Source organism: Miscanthus floridulus, chromosome 9 (genome assembly GCF_019320115.1).
Source record: "Miscanthus floridulus cultivar M001 chromosome 9, ASM1932011v1, whole genome shotgun sequence".
Taxonomy (NCBI): Eukaryota; Viridiplantae; Streptophyta; class Magnoliopsida; order Poales; family Poaceae; genus Miscanthus; species Miscanthus floridulus.
The window spans coordinates 129,179,294-129,188,096 of NC_089588.1; positions in this window are offsets into that span (position 1 = coordinate 129,179,294).

The window sequence follows — 8,803 nt, forward strand, 5'->3', positions numbered from 1 at the left end:
TTTTTCTTCCCAGTTTTTTTCTGGTGCCTTCCTACACCAAATACAACCCAATTTCAAAAGTTGCTCGAAACTTGCTCGAAACTGGAAAGAAAAAAACAAAAAAAAAATCTTTCTTTGCCGAGGGTCTCAGATGGCCCTCGGCAAAGAACCTTTGCCGACGGCCAGACCACGTGGCCGTCGGCAAATCTGGTGGCCCTGGCCGGCTGTGAGGCTGCCACGTGGCAGGCCTTTGCCGACAGCCAAGGCCATCGGCAAATGTTACACCTTTGCCGAGGGCCTGACGGCGTGGCTCTCAGCAAAGGGGACGGCGTCGACTGCCGTTTGGCCTGGGCCCACTTTGCCGAGGGCCTTTCTTTGCCGAGAGCCAGGCCGTCGGCAAAGCGGACCTTTGCCAAGTGCGAGCCTTTGCCGACGGCCTGGCACTCGGCAAAGGATTCTTTGCCGACGGCGGGTCCTGGCCGTCGGTAAAGATGTTCTTTGCCGATGGCTTATTCCTTGGCCGTCGGCAAAGAATTTGGCCGTCGGCAACGACAGCGATTCCGGTAGTGGAGGGCTCACACCGTCTTTTGCTTCGTGTTCGCGTGCCAGTTTGGAAGACGGGCGGGCACATGGCTTCGATCTGCGGCGACGGGCGGACCTAATAACCGCCTGCAGAAACCTATTCTCTGAAGGTACGCAGCCAGCCAGCCTGGGATGAAGCCCACTTTTTCGGCCCACCCAATCATGGCACAGCCCAGTGGTTACCGTGCCTGGGCCATCTGGAGCTGGCTCGACCTCCAATTGCATGCCGTGCTTAATTATCAGGCAAGGATGGGCGCTCCGTTTTGGTCATCTATATCTGCAGCTGATTGCCTGTTCTGATGTAACAAACTGAGTGTGGGGTCTGAAATTTTAGTCCAATTGCTTCCAAAGCTAGCGGTGCCCACTTGAGAAGAAAATCAAGTTATCAACAGACCTTGCGGCTGTGTCAGGGGAGTGAGACCATCAGAGGTGCCCACGCAATGAGTGTTGGATTATGTATAATAGGAAACAAAGGAAAACAAAGATGAGCAATTTTAATGAGCTGTGGTCCTAAGTTTATGCATAAATTTCTAAAACACTTTTGTCTTTTAAAATTACTGAACCTGATGGAACTTGAGGCGTAGCGGCCAAGCTGGAAATCTGCACACCCATTTTTTATTTTCTATATTTATATCTTTGATTAATTTTTTTCTCAAATATTCAAAAGATTTGCGCATCCTTTTAATTAAGGTAGAATAGTTTCATATAAACGATGCACTTCTAACAAGCGACCTAGGAGGTCTACATCATTACAGCTTGGTGCCAGAGCGTCGTAGCTCTAAATTTCAAATTTTGATATTAAATAGATGGTAGACAACCGAGAAAGTGGCAGCCACCCAACCTATGAAGTGGTCTTGCGCCTCTGCTATCTGCGCGATTCAATTCTGACATCCGAGAAGCTAGAGTGCGGCAAGAGCTTCGACATTGGAATCGTTCGGCCTAGCCTTGTGGAGCTTCTCGTAGGCCTTCCTTCCTGACGCACTTAATTGGCGTGGACAAACCTGTGGCTAAACCCATCCGCTGCTTAGAAGCAGGCACCCGAGATAGGCACTGTGCCACTAGACACTTGCTCTGCAGCGGTAGCACCACCTTTGCAAGGGGCAACAACTTGGGTGGTTTACGAATTAGCGGGGAGGTAGCCTTCCGTAGAAATCGCTTGGTGAAGTTGTCGATTTGGCGCGCGGCGGAGGAGTCATTGCCCACGTCCGCCGTGAGGTCGGCCAAACCGAAGCCTGGCAGGTAACCCTCTTCGTCCTGCGTGGATACAGGAGTATCCGATTGGTCGACCAGCGCCCACCGCGGTGGCGTGTCCTGTGCCTGTGCCTGCCCCGACTCAGGTGACATCAAAGGCGAGTCCGCTGTCCACTTAGTGGGGCACGGTCGGGGTGTCCGTAGCAGCGACTTGGCTTGCTGGGTCGACGTCTGCTGCCTTCGCAGAAGCTCACAGGTGCACAAATAGGCGACCTCCACTGGGGCCTCAACTTCCCGCTGAACGGTCATTGGAGCTGCAGCCGGCCGCCCTAGTGGCGGGCGTGTGACGATCCGATTGTCGGCAATGCAGGATGCGAACTCCTCCAGCATCGGGTCATATGAGGCGCCTTTACCAGCGGGCGTGCCATTAGGCCACGACACTAGTGTCAACGGGTTGGGCGTGAGTAGGCTCGACCCATGAATTGGCCATCTCTCGCCACTATCGGCCCGAGCAGATGTAGTGTCGCCGGATGAGTCGGTCCATCTTGCTGACACGCCGTCCACGGTCTATCGACAACATCTTCTATGGCAGTGACCCCGCCATCCGCCAACTCGCGTAGCGGCTGGCGGCACAGGCATGGCTCCACCCGTGTCCGCCAGACCGCCGTGTGCGGGTGGAGTGTCCGAGGTGTGGTCACGACGGCCCTGGGCAAGATGGAGAGGTTGACAGCCAGCGCCACCAGATGCACTAGAACTGCTATGAGCCGGCCCCTGCCGCAGCCGCTTACAGTCACGCGCGAGGTGTGGGAAACCCTGCTGTGTAGGCAGTGCCGAGGCGGATTGCAGGTCGCCACCCTATGCAAGGAAGAGACACAGTTGAGACACTTCTCGTGGAGGTCTATCGGAAAGTGGGCATAGGGCCGACGTTCCCCGAACGTGTAGGACGCGCAGGGCATGCACCGATGGAGCCACCTAACGGCCCCCTCGACAGGACCTCGCGCCAACCTTCAGCTTCCGATGGGCTGGCACGCGTTGTGCCACCTGGCTGATTCCGGTGTCCGCCTCGTTGCCTCATGGACAGGACGCCCATGAATGAGCCGCGGGCGTGGTCCATGATGCTTGGTGCTCTTGCGACACCGCCCGGCGCTCGCCTCAGCGGCTTGGTCGCCGCAAGAGCGCCTCCAACGATGATGGAGCGCTGTCGAGCTCTCTCAGGTAGCGTCAACGCCCTCGGCGGCTGCGGCTCCGAACAAATCACACGTCAAGTTAGGGTGTTGAGGAGGTGGTTGGAATTGTCAAGGAGGTCATCGTCCGCCCACCGACGAGCCTTGGATCGCCCCACCAAGCTACCCCTTGGGGTGGAATGGTGCAGAGAGGGGGAGAGGGGGGACGATGGGCTCGTGAAGCCAGTGATCTAGACGGGTGGTCAAGGAGGCATCGAGGGGGCCGGGGACAACGAAGGACCTGGAGGAGCCGGATGTCACTGCAGGGAGATTTAGCGACTCTGTTGTGGCCGCAGTAGCCGGCAGGCGAGGGGCCCTCCTCTTAGGTTTTATTTTTTTTCTCGGCCAGATTATCAACTAAAAATCATCGTATCAGATTTATTTCACAACTTACCTGCTAGGAGCTAGCCTTTTCAAAACTCCTAATTGTTCAATAAAATCAAGAAACATGGACCAAATAAGGGTATGATCTTGTTCCCCTACCTAATTTACCCTATTACATTCAAAACTTAGGTCTAATTTGCTTCATAAGTAGCTCAAGCACCATAGAAGAGAGAGAAAAGCAAAACTCTAATTATTCACTAACCAACCATTAAAACTTCAAATAAGTATGAAATAGCATTTTCTTACCTTCTACAACATCTCCATCAAAGGATTTGAGACCAAAATTTTTCCCCCTTAGTAGAGTAATTTTTGGGAGGTGTCCAAGACCTTCCCACATTTTTTTCACGGGTTAGGGTGAGTGACCCGAGGAGGAAGAAGGGACTGTAGTTTATACATGGGGCATTTGTAGAGGTGGCTCAATCACCAGCCGCTGCTACAAATAGCAACACTGGGGGTGGCTGGTGAGTGAGCCGCCCCTACAAATCGACCCATTTGTAGGGGCGGCTCGTATCATCAGCCGCTCCTACTGTTCCATTTGTAGGACGGTTGGTCTCGTGGGTCCCGAACACGCCTACTAGACGTTTTTTTGTAGCAGTGACTACTACTAGTAATAACACGGTTCAACAATTCATGTGTATGGGATTTATTTTCCTATCTGGAATATATATACCCAACTCCAGAGATTGGTGCCGTATTAGTTCATTCGGCTAGGTGCTTAGAATAGGGTCGTAATAAGATTCCCGTCGTGGGTTGTTTGTCCATCTGAGGCATAAATATAAATAAATCACATGTTGAGCACCCGTCAGTCGATCGATCTCGATCAATATGGTTACCCGTGATCGTGTCTCTGCAGTATTCTACGAAGAAAGGTACAAGTCCAACTGCTACAACGATGTGTTCATATCGGTAGAACAATTAGCGTTAGGTGCGGATCGACTCATTGGAGTGGTGCTAGCTGGTCTTTGAGGAAAGCAGCATAAGTGTTTTAAAAGGAGCAACTGGACGGTAAAAGTGAACAGCCCTTCTTGGGTTTGGTGGAGACTTGTGTTGCGTAGTGCCTGTCATGCATCAAGGAAAACAACACAAGGTTTATTAAAAGCCATCGGTGGCCGGCTGCCGTGGCCACTTCCTGGCTGCGTCAAGTCTTTACCTACTGTCTAATACTGCCTCCCACTGGACGCCTTGCCAGCACCACATCAGAACTACTATTTTTGGGTTCGGCGCCGCTGTAGTTCTTAGGGGAAGGAAGGCCAGTCTTGACGAGAGTTTCAATTGCACTTAATAGATTGTCACATAGGTATTTTTGATGACATGGTCTATATTTAAGAAGAGGGAGAAAAAATAAGTTTGATATAGATGTAACTCTCTTGGTATAATTACCAACTCTTTATGAGTTATAAAATTCAATGTCTATGAAACTACAGAATAAAACATACATTGAGAGTAGATATTTCATCCCAGTTTTATTTCATTATATATGACATTATAGTTTTAGAAACAACGCCATAAAACTAGCTATCCACTGAAACTGGGCTAATGGTCGCCGGGAGTAAAGGTCCTAGCTTCGTGTTGTTATGCTGCACGTGGGCTCCATCATGGTCGTCCAAATGCGCGTGTGCCCCCACTTCACCGGCTCCCGTCGCCTGATATTTTACTACGTATAGTAACAAAGAAGCCGTCAACATACATCTTCTAGCTAGTGCTTAGCCAAATTTCCAAAACAATGGCTGCTGCCTGCTGGTCTCCGCCTCTCCGGACCCAGTTTAGCAGAAATACTATTTTATTCCCTTATCCGACGTGTAGCATTCATCACGAGATCGACCTTATTCATATCTCAACCACTAGCACTGTGTCATTAAACAAAATAAAATGACAGGGCATCGCTAGCTGGTTCCCAGCAGCATCGGTTGCACAATTGGTTCGGCGTTTGAACCTTGATTATTGCTTCCTCACGATGAACACGACATGCCATAGAGAAATGGATTAACAAAGGAACCCATTTTGTTGGTTCTCGAGTTAGAAAGAAAAGGGGGCTTCATTTTTCAACCACCAACTTATTGGACGAACAGCACTACGATTTTCAATCCTAGGTACTCTCTTCGTTCTAAATTATAAGTCACTTTAATTTTTTTAGTACATCTATTTTGCTATGCATCTAAATATAATAATATATCTAGATGTATAGCAAAATAGATGAACAAAAAGGTCAAAGCGACTTATAATTTAGGATACGGAAGCACATGACAACTACAACAGTTGGAACCGAACAAGTTTTAATATAGATTGTATCGATAGTCACAAAAATAATAAAAACAGATTTATTTCCTAAAAATTGATAACTAATTCATTTTACATTAGGGAATTATGAAATCAATATCATTTCTTTTTTCTAATACTGTTAACTATCTATTAGTGTTCTATTTGATTATTGTCGTTTTATTTTTTCCAATTCTAATCTTGTTCAATACTTTACTAAATCATAGTTTTCCACTACATGGTTAGTGACTCCCAACATCATCATCCTGCACTATAGGGAGTCCCAATAAAATATATCAAAGGTTTCATGTCTGCATAAGTTTTGGTCAGCGTAAAATTCACTTGCAGTCCCTAAAGTTGTCTAGAAGTGTCATATAGCTCCCTAAAGTTTCAAAATGCATCTTTTGCTCTCTGAAGTTGTAACGGGTCTCATCCAGGTCCTATGGGGTATTTAGCCGACCCGTTATCCTACGTCGCATGGATGTGATAGATGGGACCCACATGTCAGCGACATGGCTCCACCTTAACAAAATTGTATCTTTTTTCATATAACCGATGTAGATGATTTTTATATGAAAGTTGTAGTCCTCGACAAGATCAACAACTTTGTAGTTTTGAATTTTCACATTTGACATCGTTCAGTTCCTCGAAAAAATATAAAAACTTTCAGCACATATTAATTGCATACCAGGGCTTATCTTTCTTGCACGGTGTCGGATAAAGATACCATATATATAAAAGTAGTAGTTCCGTGTGATAAAAATGACGATTTTTCGATTTTATCATTTGAGATAGTTATGATCCTCAAAAACTAATATAAAGTTTGAGCAGCATATTAATCGTAGACTAGTGCTTGTCGTATTAAAAAAATCTTGTTTTTCTAATATGGTGTTAGATAAAAATACTTTGTATCTGAAAATTGTAATGTTCAATGAGGTCTAGTAATTCCTAGTTTTGTGTTTTATCATTTAAGGTCATCAACATGCTTAAAAATTTAATATAAAATTTCAATAGCACATCAATCGTGTTCTATATCAAGTTTTTTAAAACATCTAAATAACTTCAAACAAAAAATCAAAACTAGAAAGTTATAGATCTCATTGTGGTTCTCAATGTTTTTGTGATAACAAAATTATTACACAAGTAGGGATTAAAGTATCTGGTTATATAAAAAAGACATGGATGGCTCATAAAAAACAATTAATGCCTAATATTAAGTAGACCAATTAATCAATCATTATTTATGTAATTTTATCATGAAATTATAAATTATATAAAATAAGTGAAAGTTTTATATCAGCAAATAAAAAAACAAAGTATTAAAATAATTTACAGCTACAAATATATTAACTTTAAATTAAATTGGAAAATAGTAAAATTAATTTGATCTTTATGTATCATTAATAGTATTAAATTATTTATAGATATAATATTAAATGGTGAAAGTGCAATCAAACCCTAATTGTTGGTTTTGGTGATAATGGCCACACAATTAGAGAACTAATGAGATTTATCGAGATGACAAGGAGGGAATTAAGAATCGAGAAAGTTATACAAAATGGAGGAACCCTCAATTACAAAAGGTGACGGCATCAACCTCAAAAGGAGGATTATTTCATTTTATATTTTGAAATTGAGTATAGGAATGCCATACTATAAATGGGGATATAATAAACTTGCTAAAATGTGCAACCAAGTGCTCAATCTTATACACATACATCCTCTTATGCTCAGCCAATAGCTAACTCCTCACTGCTTTTATCTTTGCTGTCTTGCCTGGTGCGGCAGTGCCGCATCTGTCAGCCATTAGCTAACTCCTCACTGCTTTTATCTTTGTTGTCTTGCCTGGTGCGACACTGCCATAGTTGAGCCGTGGCACTACCTTGACTTAACTGATCGTTGGGGGTTGGGGGGTATTTATAACTCTTCCATCCCTCACCAACAGCTCTTGTTCTTCCTCTGATCGTTCAGTCCGACCAGAACAGCTCTTAGCTCTTTCTCTCTCTTCTCCACTGGTGACCTTGAGCTCCCAAGCATTCCTTTGTGATTTTTCCATAAATCCTTGAGAGAAAATGCTCCAAAACTTGATTAGAGGGCATATCCATTGTTTCCCAAAGCCTAAGAGCACTTCATTCATGTTTTAGCCGGTGGATTATGTTTGTTACTCTTAGAGCTTGCTCCTAACCGGCTTGAGCGTCGCCTGTGGAGCTTGCCAACTTGTGTGGCAGCTCAGAAGGGTTTGTAACCATCTCTTGAAGCTAGTAAACTCACCCCTCATCTCAAAAGTTAACTCTCTTTACTTGAGAACGAGTAAGGGTTGCAAAGCCATAAGCCTTAGTGGCTAACCTCAACAACGTGGACTTTGACAAGCCTTGGTGATGAGCTAAACCACGGGATAAATCATTGTATCATAGTGTGCTTGCTTTACATTCTTGTGATTCATATTGTTGTTGAGGTGATTTCTAGGGTCTGAGGTCGATCTACTTGCATACTCTTGTGCCACTACTTCTAGCTATCGATCTGTGGACTACATACCTGCAGGAACCTCAGTAATTTCTCCAATCTGAGTTTACATACACAGATTTTGAATTATGCCTCGAAGTTGTCTATAAGTGCGGCAGTGCCGCTGTTCGGGCCCAGCTGTGCCGTATGGCGGTAGTGCCACGGGGTCAGAGCGGTAGTGCTGTGGGTTGAATTTGACATTTGTTCATGATTTGTTTTAGTAGGCCTATTCACTCCCCCTCTTGGCTAACAAGAGATCCTACAAGTGGTATCGGAGCAAGTTACCTCATGTATGCTTCACCGCATGAGGTATGGAGCCCGAAGGAGGATCTAGTGGTGTGAAGCCCATAGATGTCGATCCGGAGGACTTGGGCTTGCACGACACCGACAAAAGTGAGCTCAGTGCCTCTACAGCAACTAACATCACACTCCCATAGCTAGAGGCTACCGATGTCAAGAAAGCTCTAAATGAAGAAGAAAAAAATAAAAGAAAGGCAGCGAGAAAAGAGAAAAGAAGAAGAAGGAGCAGCAAAGGCTGGAAGACAAGAAGCAAAGAAAAAAAGAAAGAAAGCTCAAGAGAGAAGCAAGAAGAAAAAGAAGAGAAGTTAGGAAGAAGAATGAAGAAGAAGAAAAGGGAACCAATGCATCATCAAGTGACATCTCAAGTAGTTCTGAAGATGGAGATG